The 26,597-nt window shown below is 40.1% G+C and overlaps 1 non-coding gene across 1 annotated transcript; it reads right to left on the reverse strand.

Annotated features, from left to right (window-relative positions):
* Positions 1-15,385: 15,385 nt before the first annotated feature.
* LOC111749904 (U6 spliceosomal RNA) lies at positions 15,386-15,492 on the reverse strand. The gene has a single exon (XR_002785076.1). It is a non-coding gene; the product is annotated as a U6 spliceosomal RNA (small nuclear RNA).
* Positions 15,493-26,597: the final 11,105 nt, after the last annotated feature.

Below are 26,597 nucleotides of genomic sequence, written 5' to 3' on the forward strand. Positions count from 1 at the left end.
CAGTTTCCTCATATGTATATGTATATATACACATAAGTATGTATGTATAAAAAAAAATTTTTTTTTTTGTATATGGGGACCTTAATAAGAGTTCAAAAATTGTGTATCATGGTTACTTGTGTGTACACATGGGGTCACCTTGAGTCAGAATCAACTTAACAGCAACAGCAATTGGGTTTATGTATGTCTTATTTATTCTCCCAGATAATAAGCTCCATGAGGACACAAATCACATCTGACTCATTTTTTTTGTAATCACAGCACTTTATGCCAGTCAGTTTTATAAACCAGGTATTTTAAACTTGTTATTCATTTAAGCCTTCTGGTAAGCTTATGAGGTTGGTATTACCTCTTCACTGAGGATCAGAAAGGGTGTTAGTTGTCTGCTAGCAAGTGGTTGGATTTGAATTAAGGTCTCTGTCCATGCTCTTTCTACCATACCGTGAAGCTACCTCCGCTTGTGCTCGGGTTATGTTAGTTGAATGCTTTTGATTGTCTTACCTCCAATAAATGGGTCTTCCATTGGGCTACTGAAATTCCAACTTTCTTGTTTCTCTTCTGAAAGGAGTAGTTACCAACCATAAGCAGGTACATTGCCAGATTAGCTTAGGGGAGGGCTGCAGCCCTAGGAAAGGGAGTCTAGGGCACATTAAACTTTTATGGAGTGAGAGGGTTATGAGACGTCTAGTGTGGGGGCACCTTTGGGAGGTCAGTTTTTAACACTGAGGAGTGTGTGGATGGAGGAGCTGAATGAAAGATGGCATAAAGGCACCAAGTGTGTGACAAAGGGAGAAGGAAAGAGGGGACAGAAAGAGGGATACAGGCAGAAGAGACTTAGCAATCACCTGAAGAAAAGACATTAAAATATGGTTGGCTTTGAGGGTAGAAACCTGGATGCTTTTTTTTCTTCTAAATTTCTCTACTTTTTTATATTTTCTAAAATTTCTAAAAGAACAGTTTTTTTTTTTAATTAATTTTTATTGTGCTCTAAGTGAAAGTTTACAAATCAGGTCAGTCTCTCACACAAAAATTTACATACACCTTGCTATACACATCTAATTGCTCTCCCTCTAATGAGATAGCACCATTCTCCCATCCACTCTCTCTCTTTGTGCCCATTCAGGTAGCTTCTGGCCCCCTCTTCCCTTTCACCTCCCCTCCAGACAGGAGATGCCAACATAGTCTCATGTGTCTACTTGATCCAAGAAGCTTGTTCTTCGCCAGTATCATTTCCCATCACATATTCCAGTCCAATCCGTGTCTGAAGAGTTGGCTTTGGGAATGGTTCCTGTCTTGGGCTAACAGAAGGTCTGGGGACCATGGCCTCTGGGGTCCTTCTAGTCCCAGTCTGACCATTAAGTATGGTCTTTTAATGAGAATTTGGGGTCTGCATCCCACTGCTCTCCTGCTCCCTCAGGGGTTCTCTGTTGTGTTCCCTGTCAGGGCAGTCATCAGTTGTGGCCAGGCACCATCTAATTTTTCTGGTCTCAGGCTGATGTAGTCTCTGGTTTATGTGGTCCTTTCTGTCTCTTAGGCTCATAATTACCTTGTGTCTTTGGTGTTCTTCATTCTTCCTTGCTCCAGGTAGGTTAAAACCAATTAATGCATCTTAGATGGCCGCTTGCTACCATTTAAGACCTCAGACGTCACTCTCCAAAGTGGGATGCAGAATGTTTTCTTAATAGGTATTATTGTGCCAATTGACTTAGATGTCGCCTGAAACCATGGTCCTCAAACCCCTGCCCCTGCTACACTGGCCTTCAAAGCATTAAGTTTATTCAGGAAACTTCTTTGCTTTTGGTTTAGTCCAGTTGTGTTGACCTCTCTTGTATTGTGTATTGTCTTTCCCTTCACCTGAGATAAAACTTATCTACTATCTAATTAGTGAATGGCCCTCTCCCATCCTCCCTCCCTCCTCCCTCTTATAACCATCAAAGAATATTTTCTTCTCATGACCAGTGTTTTTAATAATGAAAGCAAAAAATGGTAAGCTTTATTTAAAAAAAAATGATGTCTGCCCTTTTTCTCTACAGCTTTGCAGTATAGAATCACAGATATAGATATATTTTTTGAGCTTGTGGGAACCTTGAGAATAACCTGGTCCAAATCCTGTCTCCCTTGCCTATTATACTCAGTAATCATATCTTCCTGCCTACTATATACAGAGCACTTTGCCAAACATAAAATACTCCTGATGAAGGAATAAGACATGATCGAGGTTCTCATCTCTACTTTCCCCTGGGAAGTGGGGATGTATCGAGAGGAAAATTATAATAGGAGGTAACATATGCCAGGTGTTCATCATTGTAGCAGGGTAGAAAGTATTGGAACGGCTGCTAACTCTTTTAAGTACATCCATAAGACACATCTCCAACGAGTTAGAGATACTCTTAGTGTTTTAAGCCAAATAATCAAGAATAGGGAAAAAAGCCAAGCTTTGAATGGTTGGGTGTGGTATTTCCAAAATGCTAATCAGCAGTGTATTTTGTGAGTGTCTTTTGCAACATTTTCATGTAATAATTTCTTGTCCTAGCCTCAAGCTCAACTTGAAGGTAACTAACGTTTATTACTTTTTCTTTAATCCAGGGATTAGCCAAAACGAAAGGGTGGATATTTACCAGTGCAAAATCAGCCAATAAAAACTTTTTGGATAACAACAGAACACTGCCCAATACAGTGCTGGAAGATGAGCCCCTCCAATTGGAAGGCACTGAAGATAAATCCTCAATGAGACGGATTGACACAATAGCCACAATAGTGGTACAATGGACTCAAACATACCAATGATCAGGAAGATGGCATAGGACTGGGCAACCTTTCCTTCTGTTACACATAAGGTTGCCATGAGTCAGAGCTGACTTGATGGCAACTAACAACAAATGACAATTTTCAGAGGAAGAGAAAGAATTTGAGCATTGCTTTTTCGGGCTACAGGTTCTTACTAGATATGTGACTTTAATACAATTAACACTGTTTATTGTATGTGCCTCTTACTAGGCAGTTTACTTACATTATCATGATCCACACGACAATCCTATAAGGTAGATAATTATTTTTTTTCCCATTGTACAATTGGATCAAATATAACTGAGAGGAGTTTAGTACTTCTTCCTAAATCTTGTACCTGTAAGTATAAAGATGAAATTTCAGCCTAGATCTGCCTGATATTGAGTCCATGATTTTATTAATCATTTCTCTGTACCCCTTTCTTGGACAAGAAGTTTAGCCTCTATAACCCTTAGTTTCGTCATCTAAAAAATAGAGAAAGTATTTATTCTCTCATAGTTTTGTTGTGAGGACAAATTCAACATAAAGCATTTGGTGGGTGCCCAGTAGAGGTTGCTTCCCATTTAAAGAGAAAAGCTGAGAGCTGTAGGAATGGCATTCAGTGACTGGCTCCCAGGTAAAAAACGAACTGAACTTCAAGTCATTGTCTCAAATTTTAAAAAGCAATCCCTCAGGTTTTATGAGACTGGCCAATAAAGAAAGGAAGACTTGCAACATTAAATTTTTGTATTGTCATCCAAATTGAGAGTGAGAAGATATGATGATTCCATTTCAGATGATTTTTCCCAGAGTTATAAGAGAATATAAATAAAAAATTAAGAACTAAGGAAGTTCTTACTCCTGCAGAGCGGTTGGTAGGTTTGAACTGCTGACCTTTCAGTTAGCATCCGAGTGCTGAACCACTGCACCTCCAGGACTCCTAGCCAACTTTTATACCTACCCTGCTCTGATTTCCGTCATTACAGTTTTGTCTATTCTAAAACTTAATAAAAATGAAATCATACAGTATGTACTTACTTATTAACTCTAAGCCCCGTTTTCCTCATCTGTAAAACACGTGTAGTAGGAGTACCTATCTCAAAGAGGAGTTGTGAGAATCCAATGAGGTAATTAAACATAATGCTCAGCTCCGTTCTTGACAGATAGCAAGCACTTAACATATGATGTCGTTAGTTGCCCTTAAGTCAATTCCGACTCATGGTAACCCCATGTGTGCAGACTAGAACTGCTCCACAGGGTTTTTAAGGCTGTGACTTCTCAGAAGCAGATCACCAGGCCTGTCTTCGGAGGTGCCTGTAGGTGGATTCAAACTGCCAATCTTTCGGCTAGTAGCCCAGTGCTTAACCATTTATGCCACTCAGGACTCGATTTTAGTAAGTGTTAACAATCACTATTACTATTATTGTCCTTATGAAGTGGAAAGAGGACGGACTTTGGAATCAAACAGACCTGGGAGCCACCAGTTACTAGCTTATGTTATCTTGTGCAATTTAATTTGCTTATTTGAATTTCAACGTCCTCCTGTGTAAAAAATTGTTTTTTCTACATCTTTTTTTTTAGGTGCAAGTTTACAGCCCAAGTTAATTTCCCATTCAAAATTTTATACATATATTGTTTTGTGACATTGGTCGCAATCCTCACAATGTGACAGCACACTCCCCCTTTCCACCACTTATAAAAGGTGAGTTTTCGTCCTCATCTTTTCTCCAGTACTCTCATGGAGGTTTTATCACATAGGAGGGTAAGAGCTGGCTTCTTCTTGCCTAAAAGACAAGCATTAATTAAGGTATAAGCTAAGCTGCTGTAACAAGAGACATTGAAATTAAAAAAAAAAAAAAGAAAGAAAGAAAGAGAGAACCATCTCTCTTTCATGGAAGAGGCTGATATGTAGCCAGATGATATCAGGGATGTGCTCTCCTTCTATGCCATTACTTTGACCTCCACATTACAGCCTCTGAGAAATGGAGAGAAAGGAAGGGGAGAGCATACTTCTTTCCTTTTGAGGACATTTTCAGGTATGCTTCACCTCTCCTCATACTCCTTCGGCCAGAACCAATCTCTGGTTGGTGCAAAACGGTTAATGCACTTGGCTGCTAACCGAAAGGTTGGAGGTTTAAGTCCACCCAGAGATGCCTTGGAAAAAAGACCAGCATCTACTTCTAAAAAATCAGTAATTGAAAACCCTGTGCAACACAGCTCTACTTTGACACACATGAAGTCTCCATGAGTCAGAATCAACTTGAGGGCAACTGGTTTGTTTTAGCTGCAAGAAAAGGAAGTGTCATCTTTGGCTGGGCATAGTGACGGGGTGGTGGAGGGGGCTACTGGTGTCTGCCAAAATACATTTCCATCCTAATTCTACCCAATGAAATAAGCATGAGAGATGATTTCCCTTTAAAGTGGTGGAGACTGTTTTCAATTGTGCAAAAGATAGAGACCTGTATGCTTGCAAAACCGATCTTATGTTTGAGTATTACTGGGGCTTAACATGACTGTGGTTGCTTTTATTCCTCGTGTCTGTCCTTTATTACAATCCTTGCTTACTAAGGATTAGCTAGTTACCTATTATCTTCACATTCCCTTAAGCACAGAAGTAAACAACCCTTCTTTTGCTCTCTTACTCCAGAGCTAATTAATTGATGAACAAGCAGTTACTGAGCTTCTAGAATTTATTCATTTACTCATGCATTTATTTATTCTCTCACACTCATTCTATAAGTATCTATAGAGCTTTTCTTTTGTACTGTGTGTTGGGAATATAAACGTATTCTAGGCATGATCCTGGCCTCAAAGAGCCTTCGATGAGTGCTTGAGAGAGACAATTATCCGTAAGTGACAACACAGTGTAGCAGCTGCTGAGAAAAATGAAGCACAGGGTGCAATGGGAACCTATTGGAGAATTGTCTACCCAGGGAGTAGGTGGCCCCTGCACTGAATGCATTGCTCTGATGGATGATGTGAGGAATTTGAGAGAAGCACAGACCTGGCCTTGCTCTTGTGACACCATCAGTGCACTCCGAAAGCAATGAATGCTGTTTGAAACTGTACCTCATTAGATGTGTAAGGGTTCTAGGATCTGTGGACATTAAGAGAAGGGGGAGGTCCATGAGGGCTAGAGAAGACCGGAAAGGTTTCATATAAGTATGCCTTAAGCAGGTTTTAGATAGATTTGTAGGTGTGACAATGGCATTCCAGTGTGGAAGCAGTTTGAACAAAGTTATGGTGTATCCTGAATTCCCGAAGCAGGAAAATGGATGAGACGTTATCACTGAGTTTGTTCACTCACTGAGTTTGTATCACTGAGTTTCCTTCAAATGGTACAATTGTCTTATTCTTCGGTCTTGAGATAACTGCAGAATACATCCCTGTAACTTCTGCCCTGTCCAGTGTGGCTCCTCACCAAATTCAGGGCACAGAATTGGACAATGGCAGAGTTGTGTGTAAAGCTGCTAAGCTTTCTGTTCTTAATTGGCAGTCTTAGTATATAATTTTCTCAGATTGAAAATCTCTTGGCTTGGGATTTTGCCAGAAATTGCTTTTCCCCAATTAGATTCTAGTTTGATGCAATCATTGCTTGAAAATTGTCTCAAATTGAAACCATCTAATAGTCAATTTGGAAAGGACAAGATGAGAGAAATTCAACAAATCACTAACAGCCCATTCATCAAGGGTGTGATCCAAAAACAGGGAGAAACAGAACTCTCAATGTGTTCTGACACATCGGGTGTCACACAGGGTGTCACCAAGTTTCATAACAGGGTGGCCTCCATCAGCAGATCCTTTAGTTGGCTTAGCACAAACAAAATCAAGCCCTAAAAGAAAGCCAATGTGATTATAGTGTAAGAAGCCAGGCTTGATGTGCTCATTGGGTGCTTTTCTTTTCCGTCGTCATGCAGACATATTTCAGAGAGGCCGACCAGAGGGTACAATGGAATTGGGCCATATGCCAGTTTCCAAAATGGTGGCTGAGTATGGAGAAGAAGGTGACTCGATTGGATGATGCCAAACTGCACATAAGTTCATGGCACATGGTAGATGCTTGAATGAATGAATGACTGAATGAATAATCAAAGAATATTGGACCAGAATATCCCCTCTTCCATGGCAGAATGGGCTTCTATTCTTCAAAACATTTCTCCTTAGGCTCATTGTGGGACTTTTGTGATGGTGCACTGCACTGCTATAAGAAAATATTATCTGGATGGTGTAATATATTGTGATATCCATAGTGATATTGTACTAATACAGCCATTAAAAATCACGTTTTCTAAGAATATTTATTGAGTTGGAAATATGTTTATAATATGTTTAATAAAAAGGACATATGAGTATGTAAATATATATTTTATTTCAATTTTGCAAAAAAGTAGATACATATATGCTGTAATACACTTTATTCATTAACATAAATATATTGAATTCACTATGTAAATTAAATTATATGAAAATATACTATAATATATGAGTACAAATATAATATTTTTATATTAGAGTATATTGTATAAATATATGCAATAAGTAATAGATATTATATTTTAATAAATATGTAATATACAAATACATATTTACAATAAATTAAATATATATTAAAGTATACATTTCGTTTAAGTACACATACTTTATATACACTTTAATACATGTACAAAAAAGAACATATATATGTGTTCTTTAATAAACTGACTACATATCTATGTACATTTCACAAATATGTTCAGAGGAAAAAAAGAGTTGAAAGAAAACACACCAAAATGTGCTGTATTTTTCAAATTTTTACAATGAACATATAATAATTACATAATAAAAATATTAATCATACCTTTAAAAAATAAGAATTTTCAGTGAAGAATCAGCCAAGCTAAATTTTAGCGTAAGACAAGACATTTACTAGGGAGTCTATTTTTAATAATAATAATCAGAACAAAGGTAAATAGCCCTTATTTGTCAAGCACTAGCTAAGTAACTGTAGCCCTGATGGCACAGTGGTTAAGAGCTATGGCCGCCGAACCAAAAGGTCAGCAGTTCGAATCCACCAGCTGCTCCTTGGAAACCCTATGGGGTGGTTCTACTCTGTCCTATAGGGTCACTATGAGTCAGAATTGACTCAATGGCAACAGGCTTGGTTTTGGTTTGGTTATTCTAAGTTTTATATATTAATCATTTAATCATCACAACAACCCTTTAAAATAATAATAAGTTTCCATTGAGGAAACTGAGGCACAGAGAGTTTAAGGAAATTTACCCATCTATTAAATGACAAAGCCAAGATTTGACTCCAGGTAGTCTGGGTCCAGAGTCTGTTCTTTGTCACCATGCTACTAAGCTACCTTATTTCCTAGAACTGTGGGATTATAACAGGCTAGAGAGGGTTTCTTGACAAAGTCTGGGGAAAGAACATCAGGAGATAGAAAGGGCAAGAAGAAGGCATGAGCAATAAGACTTCGAGATACTAAATTACAAGCGAGGGCTCCATGTGCACAAAAATCTGGAGATCCCTGTCATGGCAGGGGTTGTTTCCCGACATGCCATGGGCCAAACAGCTAATGTAATAGAGTCAACGTTTGAACCTAGAGCTACCTGCTTCATAGTCTGTGCTTTTCTATCTTTAACCGTGTACCTCTTACCACCTGATTGTTGGCCTAACATCCAGGGATTGAAGACTTGATTTTGTTTTCTTGTACCCTACCAACTAGGTAGAAGAAAGATGTGGGAGGCAGAGGGAAGGCAGCAGGGGGCAGGGGGGCATGGTAGGAGAGGATGTTAAAGACCTGACCAGCGAAAACGGCTGACACAGACTCTGTGAAATATCCACCTGGGCAGGACTTTCCATACGCTAATATCCTGGGCTTATTAATGCTCTGGGTCTATGAGATCACTCAGAATGGAATGCCTCATTATAGGTTGAAACCCAAGCTATAAATCAAACATTTCTCCTTTATTATAAGGAAGTTACAGATTATTTTCAAGAACACCTGGTACAAAGTGAGGTAATCTTATATGCTAAGAAGGACGAATACCTTAAATTGCATTCTCGTAAATTTCTTTATCCTGGAAACAAGCCTTTAAGGCAATCTACGTACATGGCACATCTGATTTTTCCTTGAATAATGTGGGAAGTATTTTAAACAGACCAGCAAATTCGCAGGGTTATGAAACTTCCTTTGGATTCTGCATTGCTTTCTGCAGCCAGACAAGTGCTAAAAATTACCAGGGGCTGCTTTCTAATTTGACTAACTGTTCTTCTTTTTTTCATCCAGAGAGGTCTTGTTTACAATTATTTCTTCATTCTGCATCTTAAACTTCCTGTTTGCCGAGGTGGGAAAATCAATATGAATAGCTCAGTCCTGACAAGTGAGTCTTCAGTTACCAATAGTTATATACAATATGGCAAAGATTTTCATCCAAATAGCTCTAGTTTTTTTTTTTCTTTTTTTAATGGTGTTATGCATAGATGGACTTCGTTATTATCCCTAACTCCATCTGTAAGCACTGTTTTCCTCTGCTCTTGCTTCCAAATGTACTATTGATTTTAAAAGGAAATTATTTTGAAGATGAGAGTCCATGACTTTTAACATGAGATCTAGATTCTTTAAAAGATTCTTTAGATATGCCAAATAGGAACACTTTTATTTTAGGTTTGATTTTATCTTTTTGGTTCAAATGATGGAAGAAGAGATGGAGAAGCAACCCCCAGTGGACACAGAGGACCAGATAATAGTCTCTTATTAACATTCTGATGCTAGATTTGATTATATCCACGGATGTGTTAAACCCATGCTTTCCAAACTTTAATGTGTACAGGAGTCATCTGGGGATCTTGTTAAAATGCAGATTCTGTTTCAGTAGGTCTGGGAGGGGCCCAAGCTTCTCCATTTCTACCAAACTCCCAGCCTGTGCAGCTGCTGCTGGCCCAGGAGAAGGCAGAGTTAAAGAAATTTTGTTATCAGTTAGCGTTCTGGCAGAAACAGATGGCAGACTCAAATTGCGAATATGAGGAGAGCTTAATAAAACTAAAACTAAACTCCCTGTTAAGTCAATTCCGACTCATAGCGACTCTATAGGACAGAGTAGAAGTGCCCCATAGGGTTTCGAAGGCTGTAAATCTTTATGGAAGCAGATTGCCACATCTTTCCCCTGTGGAGTGGCTGGTGGGTTCAAACCACCCATCTTTCTTTTAGAAACCAAATGCTTAACCACTGCACCACCAGGGCTCCTTGCTTAATGAAGGGGTTATTTATAAATGTGTGGGTCCTATTTAGAAAAGCAACTAGAGATGGGGCAGCACCCTTAAGCTAGTAACTGTTAAGAGGTGACATTAACCCTCTAGGTCTGAAAAAATTAGAAGGAGCAAGGAAATAGAACAGTTAACAGCCTGGAGAATTAGCAGCCAAGGCCTTCGGGAGGGGGAACCAGCCAACCCACAGTGACCCTGAGGGAGAAAGTGGGGTAGGGGATGGGCATGAGTATCCCACCTCACCCTCCTACTGTCCTCCAGCTTTCCTGCCAGTGCCTCCCATTAGACAAATCCAATGGAAAACAGTAGCGCCAGGCAGCCTGGTTGATGCCTTCCACACAAGTCAGTTTCCCAGGGTTCAGACAAGGTGGAGAATGGGAAGTGAAACCAGAGAGCAACAGGAAGATAATCAAGTAATGTGTTTTACCTAAATTCACAGGTGACTTAAGCATGTCTGCCATATTTCATCTTATAACCAATGAGCCCTGGTGGTGCCGTGGTTAAGCGCTTGTCTGCAAACTTAAAGGTCAGCGGTTTGAACCCACAAGCCACTCCACAGGAGAAAAATGTGGCAGTCTGCCTCTGTAAAGATTACAGTCTTGGAAATCCTATGCGGCAGTTCTACTTTGTCCTACAGGGTTACTGTGAGTTAGAGTCGATTCTACGGCAATGGGTTTTATTGGTTATAAGACACAGCATTATTTTATGTTCCCCTAAGGAAAAAGAATACTGCCAATTAAATCTCTGGCATGTCATTGGTTGTGAGATGAATCCTGTCTTGAGCGACATAAAAAATATGAAAAAACACATATCTTACAATTGGTGAAGTATAGCATTGTGTTTTTCTTAAATCCTGTCCAAAACCAGAGTGAAGAAAGACCAGCGTGAAACTCTGCAATTGTTGGAGCAATTGAATACAAAATGAATTTTTCACAGGATCAAGATTTTCTCCCTCCCCTCAAAATATTTTAAAAATTAATTCATGTACCAATAAAAGTCATGGCAATCTACCAAAGGGAAAAGGTAAGAACAATAGTTGCTGTTTAGCCACACGTTACTGACTTTTTGGGTCGCATGTTAAACTTTTAGTTTATAAACCAGGAAGAGGAAGAGCCTGGTAGGAATATGACATAATTAAAGTACAGATAGCCAGACTTTGACTGCTACAATTATTTAGGTCAATGTAGGAGTGAATAGAGAAATGTATTTAGTGGAAGAAGTTGGGCTACTTTGGAAGAGTGTTATTTTAGAGTTGCTTTGGTAAAAAAAAAATTTTTTTTTTTGGTTAATTATTTGCAGAAGCTTTTAAATTGTTTTCATTAGACAGAAGGTATTACATACCAACAGATTTTCTTGAATTTCTAATACAATTGGGTCAACTTCAGAGCAAGAGTGAAATTTCCTTCCATAAAATACACTGTATATCAATTATTTTTCTTGCTTTAATATCAAAATTTTAAGTATTATGTATGGTGGCTTTGTATTTAGGGCTTAAATGGTTTACAAAAACACGCATGTCCTGCCTGAGTCCTCTTTTCCTATAGCTAGTTGAAGCCTGGCTTAAATTTCTTCAGCTGTGTGAAGATACTGACTGCATAGTATCCCTGGGTTAGGTGGCTGAGAAGTCCTATGAAAGAGAAAAGCAAGTGACTATTGTATAAGGCAAGAATACTAAGCTTGATGTCCAGAGATTTAGATTCTATTACTTACTCCTTTATTATTTGTGAGTTAACAACTCCTGTTTTTTTTCTTGTAACTGTATACGTGTCTCTACGGCACAAAGGCTAGGTTATGGAGAAATATTTTGATCTGGCTGTACTGTTGAGGCCTGAATGGGTAAGCAATACCTTTGTGGGCAGCAGATAGAGCCTCACATGAAGATGGGTCATTTCTGTTGTCAATCGCTCAGGAAAGAGGGCTTCCTGTGATAGGTTTGGAATATGAAGACAACTGATATGCTGAGAGTTAGAAGTATATAGTAAAATCACTTAACCTAATCTAGAACATCAGGGAAGGCTTTCTCAAGAAACAGACATTTAAGCTGAGAACTGAAGATAAGTAGAGGGAAGCTGGCCTCATAGACATGAGATAGTGAGACAATTAGACAGCATGACACAAAAATGTCTTATAACATGCTCAGGGATGAGTGGTTATTAAAGAAGATCTGTGAAATTACTAGGGTAATTGGGTTTTTAGTATATTTGGGTAGGAGAGGGATGGAAGATGAAAAAAAAAGTTTATTAACATTCTACTGCTACCAAGGCATTATCATGACTATTTTCTACGAGACAACATAGATGGATGATTGAATTGATAGTACGTAGAAAGTACAGTTGAGTATGAGGTCTGCTTTGCAGGGTGGGAAAAATATAGCTCCGAGCTACAGTTGTTTTAAGTAGAATTGAGGCCATTTTTGGCCTGTCCCTAGGATAAGCCTAGAAAGTATCTTTAGAACGTTGATTTAGGTAAAGGCCTGGCCTTTACCACAAGACCAAAACCGTTTATCTTCATTTCACCCTATTGAAGCCTACTTTTTCCTCAATTTTTTGTTTGTTTGAGGGAAGAATTCTGGAAGTTCATTACAGTTAGGACTTATGGAATGCACACTCTTCACCAGTCCGGTAAGTGAGCTACAAGTCAGTATAAAAAAGCAAGCCGTGGGCAGATTTCAGCTGAGAAAGGGTAATGATTTCATTGCTTAAGGGAGAAGCAAATAAAGGCAAGTGTCCTTTTCCAAGTGAATGAATTATTACAGGTATATGATTTATTATAATCATTGAGCAGCAAGGGATGGGTAGGGGACATTAGCAAATACTCCTCCCCTTTCTCTGGATAGAACTTTATTCACACCACAGTAAAGAAATATCATTGTCAGCCATTTCCTTCAAAAATCTGCTAAGGAAGCTAACAGGCTTCTTTGGGAGACCTATGCCAGAGCGTTGTCATCCTTGGGTTGGTAACGTCTAGTTTCCTTTGGTGTCTAACCTAAATTTATCTGCAGCTATGTAAGCCTTTATCTTTTTGTTCTGTTGGCTGCAAAAGCAGTGAATGCATTACCATCTGCATAATGATGTGGCAGCAAAGCTTTTATTCCTCTTTTGACTTCTTTTTCATTGTGTTATACATATCCTAAATCAATGGTTGAAAAGGAGAGTGGAGTCCAAAATCAGTGGCAGAGGAGCTAAAAGCTTACGCTAGGCATACCTCTGAAAATACCATTTCTATTCTTCATATAAGAAAAGATAATTATGAGAGATTTTTCCCTGAGGGAGCTTGACTTGGATTTAGTTGTATCTTCCCTTTCACCCTGCCTTTTATTTAGAGACAGTCACAACTGGAACATGGATTCTCCAGAAATTACTTGCATGCAAGTTTATATCCTGCCATGCTTATTCAAGGGATGCGATGGGCCTGAATATTTCTGCTCGCTTGATAGGTAAAGAGAAAAATAACAAGTCAGTGTCTTTGGGAAGCTGGCCAGAAGCCTTTAGGTAGAACCTAACGCTGAATTCATTATCTTTGGGACATAAAGCAAGGTTCCTTTTCGGTCAAGTGGGCAAGGTGGCTCATTTGAGCCTAGTTGGAGTTGATAGGAGATCAAGTGGGAAAACATATGGATGTGTATGGTGCCCATAGAAATGTCTCTCAGGATCTATTTTGATCCCATTTCTTTTACCCCAAGAAACCCAACTTTTGGGCTAGCACCAGAGAAGAAAGAGTTTGGGACATCACAGCTTTATTTCCAACAGAAGTTCTAGACCTCCCCATTTACCTTATTCCTGCTTCTTGTTGATTTCTACTTTTCCTTGGTTTAAGCACTAATAATATAGTATCTAATCAATGAATATTGTTGAATAAATGACCTTGAGTTTCATTAGCCACATCTGGTCCTTTGCTCACCTCTTGGGTCTAATGACCAAGTAGACTTATCTGCCTTTAACCATGAGACTTTTCTCCAAATTTTATACTCATACCCTACTGCCATCTGCTTCTGATATTCAAGATCCTGAAACTCTGGATACAACCTTGACATTATTTTACTTGGTTGGGCTCACGCTGGGACTGCCTCAGCCACTGCAAAGGGAAAACAGATACCCTGTCCATCCCTTTAGAAGTTTGATGTGTATTTCCAGTAGATGAAGTTGTGTTTATAGCTATTTTATGGGTTCATAGAGTTGTACTACCTTAGAGATTGATTTAAGAACCTCAAGGATCTCAAAGTGGCATCTGTGTAGTAGTCTCTATTACAGTGTGTCCCAACATCCAACTACAGAATTTATAAAGACACAGAAAAAAAAAAAAAAAGGAAAACTCATATCAACACTGAAAACTAAATTTGTTAGACCACTCAATGACAGTATCTGGTGGTGAATTCTTGCTGACTAAAAGCAGATTAAAACAAATTACTCAGAATTCACTCTAATTATGATGCATTATGGGCAACCTGAGCACTCTTTTCATCCTCCCTGTTCCAGACCATCAGATTATATCTATTAGAGATAGAGGCTAACATTAAGGAACTGGACAAGAGTCATTGTTATTGTGGATAATTTTTTATAATATTACACCAAAATTCAACAAGTGGTAGTTTTTAAAGGTTAGTCACAATGTGGAAACTGAAATTATAGCAAAAAACTTTTCATGCTCAATTATGGTAAAATCCATTGGTTTGTCTTATAGTTCAAATGGATCTTTTATTTATACATAATTTTGTAACATCATACATTGGTCATTTGGAAATATATTATTTCTCTGAGTTATGCAGATCTTCCAAACATGGACATATTTCATTATACAATTTTTAAAAGTCATATCTATTAATATCACCACCCATCTCAGTCAGTAATGCCTAAGTATTAGAAAGCTGTCAAGCTCACAGTGGTGATTACAAGTTTTCCAAGATTCTTTAGAAGCTTGAATTTTATCATTGACTGTTCTTTTTCTTGAAGTACCAGGTACAATTAGTTTATTTTTCTTCTACTTAGCTTGTTTTTAAGAAAACGTCTGCCAAGGACCCAGGTTTGATTAACCATTGTTTACTTGTCAGTTTGTATTTCAAGTAAAAATACTGTTCCAGGGAAAAAAATGGCTAATTCAGCATGAAACTTTAACAATTACTCAAGTAATTTTCCTTGAGATAGTCATCGTTGTACTTAGGTATATCACAGAAGTGCTTTAGGTGTATTTTCCATGTTGTAAAGACAATATTTAAAAAAAAAAAGGACCTGTTGAGTTGTAAAAACGTTACTGCTTTTTACTGTTTTATCAAGGACATTCTTTTGGGGGGGGATTTGTCTCTTTTTATTTTATTTTTATTGTGCTTTAAGTGAAAGTTTAGAAATCAAGTCAGTCTCTCATACAAAAATTAAAAACATGGAACACTTCATGAATTTGCGTGTCATCCTTGCACAGGGGCCGTGATAAGTTTCTCTGTAGTATTCCGATTTTAGTATATGTGCTGACAAAGTGATTACTTATCAAGGTCATTCTTAAATAAAAATGGCCTTTTTTTTTTTTTTTTTAACTGAAAGATGTAAGATGGTGAAGAATACAATGACTGCGTACTAGTACATTTTGGTGGCACTGCCTTGATTCTAAGGCACCATTGCTTCTGCACTACCATTTTGCAAATGTCAACACTGTAAAAAATAAAATAACATCTTAATATTATTATAAAGATAGTTTTGACCTTATGAATTCCCTTAAGGGTCTCAGGGACCCCTGGGTATATAGGTTACACCTTTAGAATCCCTGCCCTATAAGCATCCAAACAGACAAAATAGATTTTCTACAAAGGAAAAATAAAATCAGGTTGTCTCCATAATAGTAAATGTGAGAAAATAATGGAGCAATAAAAATTTTGAGAGACAGAGTTTGTGACTCAGGAGCCTGACATATGTTTGGTATTACTCTCCCTATTAAAAGACAAATATCTCAATGAAATCAAAAGCCAAAATCCATTCACATGCTATTTTGAAGAGACAGACCTTCCAAAGCTACTTAAAAAAGATAAAGAAAAGGATACATAATTTTTAAAAATGAAAATGTAAAGGAAATAAGAATAAAATATTATCAAAGTACAGTTCACATGAGAAAGCATTAAACAGAACTAAGACATTTATATTGGTAATGGTTTCATTCTACAAAGAAGAAACTGCTGCTTTATGAACCAAATATATTAAAATAAAGACAGTTATACAAATACAAGTAGAGATAATAGAAATGGTAAATTATCACATCTTTTTTGATCTTTCTCATGTCAAAGAGGGAAAAAGAAAGGCTATAAAACCAATAAAAACTAAACCCATTGTCTTCAAGTTGATTCAGACACATAGCAACCCTATAGGACAGAGTAGAACTGCCCCATAGGGTTTTCAAGGAGCAGCTGGTGGATTTGAACTGCCAACCTTTTGGTTATCAGCTGAGCTCCTCATCACTGTGCCACCAGGGCTCCCAAATAATAATATATGCTGATTTTATCTAAGCTTTGCCTTTTTCAAAAGAAGACAGGCTTTAAGCCGTAGGGAGAGGAAATGTTATCTTCCTTTGAGACTTGAGAGGTGGGGTCTAAGGCTTGAGGGCAGTATATTTATGTGAACGTTTCCTGAGTGGTGACTCTAATATCAAAACTGAGATTTCACAAGTGGCTTGATATATGAGCCTCAGAGATGTATCTTGTAAACCAGATAATTTAGATTTCTTGGATTCTCTCTGCTTATGTCCCTGTTATTAACCTCTATAGTTATATAAACATTTTATTCTTGTTGTACTATAGGAAAGCTGGAGAGGATCATACGTCCTCCATAGAATCACTAGCCCTTAGAACAATGTCTGGTATATAGCAGGTGCTCAATAAATATTTATCAAATGAATGAATATCCACATTTGGACCAGAATGTAGTAGGGTCTCTCCAATTCTCAATCCTGAGCAACCAGCATGTTGGCAGGGGCAGGGGAGGGGAGTGGCAGTGAACATCTGAAAATCCAGACAAGAGCCAGACACATCTGGCTCAGCTACCATTTCCTACATGGGAAATTTAATTTCTATGTCTTAGTTATCTAGTGTGGCTGTAACAGAAACCTCGCAAGTGAATGACTTTAAAGAACAGAAATTTATTTTCTCACAGCTTTTAGAGGCTAAAAGCGCAAATCAGATTTTTGTCTTTGTTGATTCCTCCCTTGTCAGTAGCCCCAGGGGTTCTTTAGTTCCTTACCCTCACATACCATCTGTCAGCCCCTGTATGTGTGTGTTTGTATGTCTACCTCGATTCTACTATTTTTATAAGTCAGAAGAGAGGTGATTAGGCTTAGGATCCACAATGCACTGGTATGAATTCAACAGATAGATTCATTATACTGCAATAGTTTGCACAACGGAAAGTCATTACATTACCTTACATTATGGAAGGTAATCCACTCTACCCAAGGCCAAATGATTTAATCACATAATTAACTCATAACAGCATATGGCCAGGATTTCAACGCATATTTTTTGGAGCAATCAGTCCATAACAACCACCCTTGCAGAGTCTGAGATATATTTCATTTGGGAAAGTGTCTGTTCTCTTGCATCATCTAGAGATGAGCATATTCTGGCACTATGTACACGTGCCTTATGTCAAGTACTCAACCTCCTGCAAGGGTGGCCCAAGACAAGGCTCACGCACATAACAACTCAGCTGCTGTAAGACTCTTTGGGATCAAGAGCTCATGGGCACGAGTGAAAAGACTATCATAATACTTGCGTCAAGTACCTTAGGGTTCAGGAATCTGAGATACACACAAAAAAGAGGCAAGAAATAGATGCTTTTTGCTGAAACAAGACCTGTGGGGGGAGGTCCCAAGGCCATAGAAGAGATTTAGCTAGTATCTCAGGCAAATCCCCTTGTCTTGACAAGGGAACTGCTCAGAGGCTCCAGACTAAGCAAGTTAAGGCAGCAAAGGCCTCTGACAAGATCCGGATTCCACCTTTTCCTCCTCAGCCAGAAGTCGAAACAGGCAAACACAAAGCAGCACTTAGGATTTGGAGGCTCCATGTGAGTGGTGTGATATGATGAATCTGAAGCTTCAGGGTCCTGGGAGACAGGCGTGAGAGGCTCTAAAGTAGGTTCCCTGGCAATTCAGGCCATGTGGTCCAATAAACACAAAAATGGAAGAGGGCACCAACCAGGCAGTCTGGGTCATTGCTTTTGTTGGAGATGAGAGGCCAGAGGGCTGCCATTACAAACATTCTGTGAAATTTTTAATGGATTTGGTTCTACCAAAGAATCCCATTCTCTGAGAGGGAAGAGTAGAAGTGGTGTTTGGTCTCATATGTCCAGTGAGCAACGATGCAGGAGAACATGGGAGGCTGGCAGGGTACAGTCTTCTGGGACATATCTTTTTTTTTTTTTTTAATAATTTTTATTGAGCTTTAAGTGAATGTTTACAAATCAAGTCAGTCTGTCACATATAAGTTTATATACACCTTACTCCATGCTCCCACTTACTCTCCCCCTAATGAGTCAGCCCTTCCAGTCTCTCCTTTCGTGACAATTTTGCCAGTTTCTAACCCTCTCTACCCTCCTATCTCCCCTCCAGACAGGAGATGCCAACACAGTCTCAAGTGTCCACCTGATACAAGTAGCTTACTCTTCATCAGCATCTCTCTCCAACCCATTGTCCAGTCCCTTCCACGTCTGATGAGTTGTCTTCGGGAATGGTTCCTGTGGGATATATCTTTCTGGGCAGAAAATCCTACTAGTAGAAGTTAGGTCAGCTCTGGGCCCTCACTTCCCATGCATTTTCTCTACAGTATTCATTTAAGTTGGAAAAAAAAAAAATCCCAAAGGGAGAACTGCAAAAACACAGGTTTTTGTAATTATGCAGCAAACAAGCCAGGATTTAATATTAATGAATACTGTTTGATGTCTGTATATCTAAGTAAAAGCATATTTGGAAAAATTTTTGGAACTTATTGTGGACTAACAATGAATATTTAATAATTAAATGCAAGAGTATGTTTAGCAATCAAATATATGATTTTAAGTTGGAAAAATACACCATGGATTTTGCCATTGATTAACTATGAGCAGTGGGGTGAGGTAAAGTGGGGTGAGGAGCTGCGGGGGTTGGGGGCAGGGGAGAGATTTTTACTTTTTATTTTGTACTCTTCATGCTGCTTGAGTATTTTTGAACAATGTGCTTGGACAATTAAAATATTAGTTAAGCAGTACAATTATAATCCAGGCTAGTCCTAGAAGAAACTCTGTGGGGCAGTTCTACTCTGTTCATATAGGGTTGCTATGAGTCGGAATCGACTAGATGGCACTGGGTGGGTTGGGTAGTCCTAGAAGTAATGATAAAGTGAGAAAATTTGTTTGGGGAGCTCCAAACTCGTGAACACTCTTTCTCTTACCTTTCACTCCTCATCAAAATCATTGGCCTTTACATTACAATGTGGATACTGACGTTGTTGTTACTTGCCATCCAGTTGATTCCAACTCATAGTGACCCAGGTGTGTCAGAGTAGAACTGCTCAATAGGGTTTTCAAGGCTGTGACCTTTCAGAAGCAGATTGTCAGGCCTGTCTTCTGAGGCACCTCTGGGTGGGTTCAAAATGCCAACCTTTTGACGAGTAGTGGAGTGCTTAACTGTTTGTACCACTCCGGGATTCCCACAAATATATCACTATAAACACTGATAAGAGTCTAAATAATGTCATTTTGATTCATTAATAATTAAAACCTTAAGCAAAAGAAATTTAAAGCTGACCTTGGGACCTGTCTTGCTTTCAGTGTTGTAGGAAATCAATAGGTGTGATAACAGTAGCAATCCTTCCGCATTCTCCTATAGTTCTCAAAACCACAAACTATACAACAAACATCTCAATATCTTTCATAACATAATTTGTGAAAATTATTTTTCTCTTCAAAAGTGAGTATAATTAGGCTCATGGTACTATCACTACCATTACAGAAATGTCTGGATTACAACCCAGGGGAATAAGTGAGAAGCTGAAACTGTAGGAATTGGATTGAATGAGTTACATAGAAAGAATAAGCCTGGTGTCAGGGTGGAAACGCTGGTGGTGAAGTGGCTAAGAGCTACGGCTGCTAGCTGAAAGGTTGGCAGTTCGAATCCACCAGGCACTCCTTGAAAACTCTATAGGGCAGTTCTACTCTGTCCTATAGGGTCTCTGTGAGTTGGAATAGACTCAATGGCAATGGGTTTGGTTTGGTTTTTTGGTGTCAGAGTGGTGCTGTCTAAGGAATAGGCCAGCCCACTTTCATGGCCATGAATGAGGTCTTGCTTGTTCCTGGGCTGTGTCTGGAGAACTATTTTACTCTGGAGAGAGTCCACGGAGACGGTGGTGTCAGGTAAATGTTTAATAACTGGCCCTGAAAAACAGAGGATGAAAGGAAGGCAGGAAGGGAGAGAGGGAGGCAAGAAGGAAGGATGGGAGTGAGAGAAAGAAAAGAAAAAGGAAAGAGAGAAAGAAGGAAAAAGAAAAACCATGATTTGTAGCATTTCCCCATTTTCACTGCGATTTCAGCCTTCCAATCTGACGTCAAGTCACTGCACGTGGAGTTGGGAAGAGATACACACAAAATCAGCTCTCCCAAGCCAGATCTAGCCAGCTCCAGCACACCACTATGCAGAGGGACACTCATCTGTTTCAACTTTCAGGCACCTGCTGAAAACCTCCTCAGGTTTAACTTGGCAACATTATCTTCCTCAAGTGAGTTACAGGCTTCTGGGAGGGAAGAGAAGTGAGGCATGTATAAAATCTTACTCCACAGTGGAAAGCGGGGGTCTGCTGCCTAACGAGGTATTATTTTTGGAGGCAAGCAAGGGACTTAACCATTGGCTTATTATTTGCAATATTGCTCTAGAAACCCATTATCAAAGGAGCAATAGGTATATGGAAAGCAAAGGAAATTACTTTGGCTCAGAGCAAACGGTATAAAAACAGCACCAAACTGAAGGAAATGGGCCAGGATCCTGTACTTCAGTTGGGAGGTAATGAGAGCCAGAGCTCCTGAAGGAGGGACCCAGGCTTGACTGCATTAGCACATGCCAATTTATCTGGGGTCCTAATGTAGGCAGAGGCTCCTCAATGAATAATTGCTGAAGGGACAGTTGTGGGAGTCATCTTTCCAAGAGATAAGTTTTATGTTTTTTTTCCCAGGCCACTACAAATATGAGCTTAATAATCCTTTCAGTGGGTACCACGTTATCATAAAATAATCTAAATGCTACTAAATGGTATTTAAAATGATTTCCAGACCCTAGCAGACTCCACTGAATAGCAATTGGGCTGCTAATGCCACTCTAATACAGCCAGTGAGAAGGCACAGGAATGAGGCAGCTTTGTTGGGATCGGACTCCTCCGTTATTCTTTTGGCTTCCATCTTTGACCCCCACCAAGCTGTCCGTGACTTTGCCACTCTGCCTCACTCCTTTCACTTATTTTCACCTTTTTTTTCAGGCCCGTTCCCAAACCTTGGCTGTTGTATGAAAAGGGTGGTGTCTTTCCATCCCAGTTAGAATATCATGTTGGTTGTGATGCGCGAGACTGGAAAGGGGAAATCAGAGACAAGGCTGACTTTCCTGAAGCCCCAAAGAGCAAGTAGCTAGGCTGAGAAGCTAAAAAGATGTAAGCTCTTGACAATACACTTCTGTTTATTACGTCTCCCGTCACACCTGACTGTACCCCGATCATATGAAGTACTGTGGAAGGTGAGGTTAGAGGAACTCAGGAACTCCAGAGATGAAACTACCCCATCGGTCCACTGTAACCGTGAGACAGAAGTTCCAGAAGTTTAGAACTCATGACCTAATCATGCGCTGCCTGATGAGACTTAGAGGGTGACGTATCTAACATCCTTGTGCTACGGCATTTCACCAGTGCCCTGGGAATCAGGTCATTCATGCCAAGGCAAGGCACAATTGCCTCCATGTTCCTCTATTAAGATATATAATAATTTAGATGGGGAAAGACAGCGTTTGGATCAGAAATGCTCTATTTAGGTGACTCGGTTAATATGTTCATTGACTATCCTAAAGATTGGATGTTCAAGCCCAACGAGAGGTGCCTCGGAAGAAAGGCCTGGTGATGTACTTCTGAAAACAAATCAGCCATTGAGATCCCTATGGAATACAGTTCTACTCTGACACTTTTGGGGTCACCATGAGTCAGAGTTGACAGCAACTGGTTTGGAAAGAAAATAACTGGGGTACTCTCAGTTCTTAATTTGTTTTTAGGAAGAATCTAAAATCAATTTCAAGCACCAACATGCTCCCCTACCACCCTCTAGCCTTCCGCGTGACCCCATGGGGAATAGAGGCAGGGAACACAGAGCATCTCCCTCTCCTTTTGCCAGGGATGTAAAGGAGGGCTGTAAGACAAGGACATTTACATCTCCAGCTGCTGACAGGCAGCCGGCTGGCGGTGGTGCCTGGAGCAATCACGCAGAGAGCAAACCACCACAGAGGAAGGAGGCTGATGGGATCACAGGCTGCAGCTAGCCTGGCAGAGAGGTGAGGTGACTATAGGCTCTGCAGAACAGCTAAGCCGCTGCCTTGGGTGTCACTGACGGAGCTGTATGAACAAATCGTGAATAAACCACGGCTTCAAACCGATTCGTTCAGGTCTGAACCTCTGCTGAGAATTTGCATTTCCACCACAGATATGCCGAATTTCGTTCAGGTCTGAACCTCTGCTGAGAATTTGCATTTCCACCACAGATATGCCGAATCAGAATCTGTAGTTTAACAAGATCCCCAGGTGATTCTTATGTATAATAAAATTTAAGAACCACCGTGCTACTAGCGGTTCTCAGAATTCATCCCTAACCAGCAGCATTAGCACGGCCTGGGAACTTGTTAGAAATGCAAATTCTCGGCAGGAATTCAAACCAGACCGAACCAGATTGAAGCCCTGGAATAAACTGAGATAAAAAGGAGGTCTTGTGAGTCCTCCTAACATACTCTCTGCCCACAAACTTCCTTTTTTTTTTTTTTTAAAACTTCCTAGAAAAAGGAATTTAAAAAAAAAAGGAATTAGGCAAAGAAAAAGGAGGTTTCAGGAGCCGGGTCTCCCACACAAGCGGAAGACAACGTGCTTAAATACAAAATTGGGGTTAATGAGAGGTGAGTTATTCCAACTAAATATAGCAGCCTACTCAGGAAGGAATTCTGGTTGAGGATGTTAGGTTTTTACTGGGAACAGAGACTTAAATTTGTCCCCATAGCACACTGTAACTTATCTGGCATATAATGGAGTACTATGAAATTCACTCAAGCCATCAAACCAGGACTTGAAGTCAAAATATTTTGCAGGTCATGGTGAGAATCCCCTGAAAGGTGTCAAAGGATGGCTGGGATGAAGCCAGTAGTATACGTCAAGGCTGAGGGAACAAAGCTACAGTATAATCCACCTGTGGAGGATACTTTCTCTTAAAAAAAAAAAAAAAACTTTTTTGAGGGAAAAACATTACAGTTTTTATTTTGAATTTAGCTCATAAATTCAAGCGTAGGAGATTTCTCTCCCCATTCCCAACCATCTAAGGAATGTGAAAAATATATGCGAGGAAGATTGAAATTTTCAGTAGTGGCTGGTATGGTCAGTGATGTGGGGAAATGGGCTCTCTCAAATCCTGTGAGAGTAAAACTGGTGCAGTCCTTTTGGAAGGTGATTAGGTAACGTCCTTTAACCCATTGTGGTTCTTAGTTCCTGTCTAATGGGTTCCCACTACTGGTACCGCCATGCAGAGTGGCATTACTAGGGGGGTGGGGGGCTGGGCACACCCCCTAACACTGTCATAGGGGGTGACACTAAAATGACTCAATGGTCCAAGGCACCCCTGGGGAGGGACTGCCAAGTGCGGTCACTCATCACCTCCCCACCCATCACCCTCTAGTCAGGGCATGGGTGGCCAGACCATTGTGCCCGCCGTTGTACGCAGAGGAAGGTCTTTGCATTGGCCAATGGGAGAGGGAAGGATCTACAGGGAGACTTGGGGAAAGGGGAGGTGGGGGGGACAGAGTTGGGGGGGGCACACAGCCAGGCACTAGGCCCTGAGTGGGGGTAGGGTGGGGCTGAAGGAGGGGTGCAGTCTCTGCAGGCCAGCTTGCCCATCCTGGGGAGGAATAGAAGTGGTATGACACCAACAGTTACCACACTGGGTGACACCACCCCTAGTGATGCCACTGCCATGTACAACAGAATGAAATGTTGCCCAGTCCTGCACCATCTCCATGATCATTGGTATGTTTGAGTCCATTGCCATGGCCATTGTGTCAGTCCCTCTCATTAAGGGTTTTCCCTCAACTTCACTTGCCCTCTACCAAACGTGGCGTTCTTCTCCAGCAATCGGCCCTTCCTGACGACACATCCAAAGTAAGCAAGCTGAAGCTTCAGACAATATTTTGTGATCCACAGGGTTCTCATTGGCTAATTTTTCAGAAGTAGATCACCAAGCCTAGACCTTCTTAGTCTGGAAGTTCTGTTGAAACCTGTCTACCAAGGGTGACCCTGATGGCATTTGAAATACTGGTGGCATAGCTTCCAGCTTCATGTTGCTGCTGTTGTTGTTATGTGCCGTCCAGTCAGTTTCAACTCATAGCAACCCTATGCACGACAGAACAAAACACCACCCGGTCCTGTGCCATCCTCACAATTGTTGCTATGCTTGAGCCCATTGTTGCAGCCATTGTGTCAATTCATCTTCTTGAGGGTCTTTCTTTTTTTTGCCGACCCTCTTCCAAGCATGATGTCCTTCTCCAGAGACTGATCCCTTCTGATAATATGTCAAAAGTATGTGAGACAGTCTCACCAGCCTTGTTACTAAGGAGTATTCCAGCTTCATAGCAACATGCAAACTACCACAGTATGACAAACTGACAAAAGGGTGGCAATCCTTTGACCTAGGTGTTCCATTTCTAAGAATTTATCCCACCAATATACTTGCCAAGTACACAAAGATATATGTACACAGCTGTCATTATTTCATTGTTTAAAATAGCAAAACATCAGAAACAAGTGTTCTTCTATGGAGAGTCATTGAAGGAGCCCTGGTGGCCCAATGGTTAGGTATTCAACCGATAACACAAAGGTCAGCAGTTCGAACCCATCAGCAGCTCCACAGGAGAAAAGACCTGCTTCTATAAAGATTACAGCCTAGCAAATTCTGTAGAACAGTTCTACTCTGTCCTAGAGGGTTGCTATGAGTGAGAATCAACAACACACAATGAGAGTCATTAAATAAATTGTGGTAGAGTCATGCAATGAAAACACTGTAACCATTCAAAAGATGCGGCAAGTCTTTTCATAGTGGGTGGGCAGGATGTCCATGATAAATTCAGTGGTAAAGCAGAATCATCTAATCCCACTTGTGTTAAACAAGCGTATATATGTTTGCACAGAAAATTGTAGGAACAGTTACGTGCAAGGAACTGCCAAACATGTTTATATTTGAGGAGGTAGTAGCAGGGGCTGTACTTTTTCTTTAATTGGATTCCCCAGAGGAACAAAAAGTATGAAACCAGGAGAGCTAGGACAATGGGTGTCAATCAAGATCCTACCACTGAGGAGCTGGGAGACTCGTGCAAATTCCTTGACTCTTTTATGGGTTGGGGGTTTTTAAAATGATTTCCATCCAACTGTTAAATTCTAGGTGACTTTAACTTTTCACTTTTACCCTTTTGCTCAGTTTAAGATTTGTATATGCCAGGCATTAATTTTATAATAATTTAAAATGGAAAAAGTGCAGGTTAGTTTCTTCCATCAGTGTCCTGCTAGTAAGGGGCAATGTTTTGGAAAGCTGGAGTGCAAATGGTCTCTCTATTTTCCAAAGGAAGGTTTACTTTTTATCTTCCTTAATTCTTAAAATGGGGGAATCTTGACACGGAAACCAGAGGCCCCGGGAGTAGAATACTTGAAAGGAGAAGAGCATGGGCCCACTCATGCAAGCCAACTAATCTCCTACAAATGTGCTCCATTAATAGAGTGCAGAAGGGAGTGTGTGAGTTGGGTTCTCACTGCCCATTTAATTTACCCCACAGTATAACAGTGTTGACCTTGATTGGCCATCACACAAGTGAGGGGACACGTGGTACTGGTAGAGCCTAATGCTTAAAAGCACACTCTCTACATCTGGTGGCGATTATGATGATTAATTTTGTGTGTCAGCTTGTCTAGGCTGTGGTGCCCAGTAGTTTGATAAAACACTAGTCTAGTTGCAGTTATATGAGTAACACACGATTATAAATACCTGTAATTAAATCAGTTGCCCTCAAGTAAAACAGATCACCTTCACTAATGTAGGCCTCAATCAACCAGTTGAAGGTTTTAAAAGCAGAAACGGAGTTCCCCTACGGTGTGTTCTGCCTCCAGACTATAAATAAACATTTTGCCAGGACATTCTTAGTCTTCACTCTTTGTTGCCCCACCTACAGATTGCTGAGGAAAGCCTGTGGGAGTATCCAGTCTGTCACCTGATCTACAGATTTTAGACTTGCTAACCTCCTCCCTACAAGTGAACAATTGTGTGAGACAGCAAGAGTCTCTGTCCTGGCATCTGACCTATGGAGCATG

The sequence above is a fragment of the Loxodonta africana genome, chromosome 9 (assembly GCF_030014295.1).
Source record: "Loxodonta africana isolate mLoxAfr1 chromosome 9, mLoxAfr1.hap2, whole genome shotgun sequence".
Classification (NCBI taxonomy): domain Eukaryota; kingdom Metazoa; phylum Chordata; class Mammalia; order Proboscidea; family Elephantidae; genus Loxodonta; species Loxodonta africana.